We start from the raw sequence: 4,448 nt of genomic DNA on the forward strand, positions 1-4,448 counted from the left end.
AAGTAGACAGGTTCTGCTGTCCTGTTTAAAACTACCTGATCTGGCACACTTAGCATGCAGGAACACACACACGCACACACACACACACACACACACACACACACACACACACACACACCGACATGTTCACAATGAAAACTGAACGAGTTGCTGCATCACCAACAGTGCAGATATTAACTGGGCAATAAGTATGAGTGTGAACTATAAATAAGTAAATAAGAGTAATAAAGTCAACCCAGAGAACGAAGGAAGGAGAAAAGGAGACAAAAAGGTGAAGATGATGTGTGAGAGGGATAGAGAAGGAGGGAGGGATGCATCCTTGTCTCCTCCTTTAGTCTTATAAATACGGCTGCCTTCACGACAGGCATCATTCCTTTTAATCAGTGTCGCTGCTGTGATCAAAGAAATACCACCTCCACTGAAAGAGACAGCAAGAGATGGAGTACAATGGGAGACTCCTCACTGTGTGTGTGTGTCTTTGTGTCTGTGTGCGCGTGCAGGAGAGAGAAGTAGGAGAACGAGAACAATGTTGTCTAGTACCTGAACAACAGCAAAGCCATCATGTCTACATGCTGTCACATAAGTGAGGTCTTGCAATACAGTCAGACTTACACCTCCACTCACACACTCACACACACACACACACACACACACTGCAGTGACAACTGTCAAACACTCACCTCCCGACTGGGGTGTAGGTAATTAACCAGACAAAACAACTCACAACACCTCAAGGATCAAGAACACAGAAGAAGAAATACAAGGTAGACTCACGACAAAAACATGAAAAAGAGACGAGAAGAAAAGAGACGTTCTGACTACAAAACAAGCGCACACTTCTAAACAAGGAGCTCCACTCAGGAGTACAGAGGACTGGGTAATGATGAAAATAGAAACAAATCTGCACTCCTCTACTCATCTACATCACTCATCTCCTTACTATGTTTTCTTTACATTAACAATAACGAGGGAACTTTAAATCCACCATTAAAAGTGTCACACAATCAATAACAAATTATTACATTTACTCTGACTGCTAATAAGATCAACAGCTTCAATAATAGAATCAGATTTTTTAATTAATAAAAGACTCATCTGGCACAATTTAGAGAAAAAGTGACAAAAAGTGTTGTTTCAGGACAACTAGCATCTTGTTTCTCGTGGTTGAAGTTTAGAGCAGACTCAGGAAAAGATCATGGTTTGGCAGTCTGTAAGAAACACAGCACAACTTCTTATTCTACTCCTGAAAAAAGAAAATCCATACGTACTGAAGCTCTTAGCTCAAAGCGTTCTAAACAGAAATGTAAAGAGTCAGCCAATAATTTGCGTTATAACAGCGCAACATGGATAAATATAAGAAAGAAGAGCTCAGCTGACAATCCTGATCCTATGTATGCTCTTGTTATGGTTGTAAACATTGTTTTCCTTGACGTAGCTAGAGAGATGGATCATGTTGGCACTCTAGTTTGGGCAGTTGCCTAAGATGTAATGTTATGAAACTTTGCACATGCATGATAGAAATAAAACCCGAAACCATAACATGTTGAACAAGCTGCTTGGTCTTTCTTCCTTCCTTCCATCCATCCATCCATCCATCCATCCATCCATGTCCCTTTGCTTATCCAAGTCTGAGCTGTAGGGGTCTTTGTCCTGTCACAGTCATCATGGTGTGAGATGCAGGATACACCCTGGACAGGTAGCCAATCTGTTGCAACCATTCATGCTCACATTTACACCTTTGCTTAATAAAAATTCTGGGCTTGTTTGTGAACTCGGAGAGAACATGCAAACTCCGCACAAAAAAAGGTCCCAGACTGGATTCAAACCCATGACTTTCTTGCTGTGCTACCAACCGTGCTGCCCGCTTGATCATGTTAACCCAAAATAACTGCCTCAAGGTTTTACCAAGATTCGGAACGAGTGGTGAGACTTTTCACAAGAAAGCCTTTGATGCTTTTTGAGTTTACCACAAACAAATGTCTATAAATTTCCTGAAACCACTGAGTGTAAATGGACTGGTACTTATTTAGCACTTTTCTACTCTATTTGAGCACTCAAGGCACTTTCTTACTGTGAGCTTTATTCTGTGCTTAAGCACTTTTAACCTAATGCTCACACACTTACATGTATCCAGAGGGGGCAACTTGAGCTTATCTTGCTCAAGGACATGGGATTTTAACATGGCGTGGTTGGTTTTATTGTTACTTATTGTAAATGAACAATGACCAAACAAAATACTAAGTCTTTCTTTCTTTCTTTCTTTCTTTCTTTCTTTCTTTCTTTCTTTCTTTCTTTCTTTCTTTCTTTCTTTCTTTCTTTCTTTCTTTCTTTCTTTCTTTCTTTCAACCAATTAAACTACAGACAATTAATAATTAAAAAAAACCCACATGAACCAATTTAATTAGACCCTTTGTTCAATTAACAGTTTCCCCCTTTGTTCTCTGTCATGGGTGGAAGACACCATGATGGCATGTGTGTATGTGTTGCACTATACCTGTGTGTGTGTGTCCCTGTGATACAAATCTTTCAATTTTTAGTGTCCAGGAAATTAATGCAAGTCCTGGTGGAAGTCACAGACACACTAACGAGTGCTTGTGTGTGTGTGTGTGTGTGTGTGTGTGCGTTTCCATGTTATAAGTGTCTGCGATACAGCTGACTCTCAGTCTGCTGCCACTGCTTCTCTCTGTTATGCCGAGCCTTGCAGTGTAAAAGAATGACAGAGTGTAAACTACTAATTATCTCTCAGTCAGACAAACCAAGATTGTACAGGCTGTGTGCATACAGGTTTTTTATCCTTCTCTGTTTAATCTCACTGTTGTTTCCTATTTGTTCAGCTCATTATGTGATCAAAGCCATTAACATGTTTATGGAGCGGCTCTTTCATGTTGCAATAAAACACACTGAAGCAACTCATAGGGAGTCATAAGGCGATGAAATATGAATGCAGAGGCTCCAAAGATGAGGAGAAAGTGTGTGTGTGTTTGTGTGTATGCGTGTTTGTGTAAAGATTCATGTGTGTGTGTGTGTGTGTGTGTGTGTGTGTGTGTGTGTGTGTGTGTGTGTGTGTCTACGAGACTGAGTGGGAATAAAATTAGTTTAAATCTGACGAAACTCCAAGCTAACAAAAAAGATGAGGAGGACGGGGGGCATCTGAGCCTTTGAGTTTTCCCTGCACACACACACCCACATACGTACACACAAATACGTATATGGAAATACATACACAGAGGCAGTAACTGTTAAATAATTCAGCATACACAAACACACACTGGAGGCAAGGTGAGGGTAAAAAGCGCAGCTAAGCTAACAGGCATAGTGAGTGGCCCGCAGTGTCAACAACCAATCAGGATGGAGCGTGGTGGCCAGAGAGAGAGGCGTGACCCCCGGTGACCCCGGACTCTAATGATTTATAAACACGACTGAGAAATGTGTGCACTATGCATGCGAGTGTGTGTCCTGCAAACCCCCCGGAGCTATTTAAATGTGGAGATGAATTCTTATTTATTCACACAGAAAAGGAGTGAACGTGAAGACCCCAAGGGTAAGGTTCAAAACAATACAGGAGGAGAGCAAGAGAGGGAGAGAACAAGGGGGGATGAATAAAGATACGAGAGGAAAAGTGAAGTAGAAAGAGAGAAGGAAAGACAGAGAAAGAAAATGAGGAAAATCCTAAGAAAGAAGGAAAAGTGAGAAAAGAGGTAAAACTGCCCTGTGATCGCATAAGGAGAGGAGGTTAGAGGGCTGTAAAAGACCCTCTTTTACTATCCTAAGGGGCTGCACACACGCATATCGCACATATATTCCCTCCCCCTGCACCCAGCTCAGTACGTGTGTGTCCTCATGCAATATTAAATAGTCAGTATGTGTGGGTATAAAGAGTGGTGGGGCTGGGATGCAGTGAATTATATATCACTATTGATTTGCACACACAGAGAAAGACACACGCGTGCACAAACACACACACTTCATTAGATTAAAGCTCACAGCTATGACACAGACAACAGCAGAGGCTAACAGCAGATGCAGGAGAAAGAATCTGTCCGCAAAGACACACACACATGTAATGTAATGAAAGTACACAGAGGCTTTCTACCTTCACTCTGCTGCACCAGCTGTTTTGGCAGAAAGGTGGATGCTCTTTTTTTCCACTCAAGAAACTTTGTTACACCAACTGGTATTTTATATTAGCACCAAATCAGAAGGTCACATGTTCATTGGTCTCAGCAAATCAGCAGAAAAATATAACTCTGAACAATGGTATTCAGCCTTTTTTTAAGCTCATTGTTTCATTTACAGTCCTCTTTAGCCAGTGCAATCATAAACAACATCTAAATATAAACCCACTGTGAGCTCTTCCCAGCACTAAACAGCAGATGGCTAAAGATAGCAACTAGCTGGTGGAGAAAGCCAGGCAGAGGAGCTAAACTTGCAAATATTTTCAGGCGCTG

At 41.4% G+C, this 4,448-nt stretch overlaps 1 protein-coding gene across 6 annotated transcripts in view; it reads right to left on the reverse strand.

Annotated features, from left to right (window-relative positions):
- LOC113030084 (transcription factor COE1-like) overlaps window positions 1-4,448 on the reverse strand; it is a 90,644-nt gene that overhangs the window by 47,216 nt on the left and 38,980 nt on the right. The window lies entirely within an intron of this gene.

The sequence above is a fragment of the Astatotilapia calliptera genome, chromosome 10 (genome assembly GCF_900246225.1).
Source record: "Astatotilapia calliptera chromosome 10, fAstCal1.2, whole genome shotgun sequence".
Taxonomy (NCBI): domain Eukaryota; kingdom Metazoa; phylum Chordata; class Actinopteri; order Cichliformes; family Cichlidae; genus Astatotilapia; species Astatotilapia calliptera.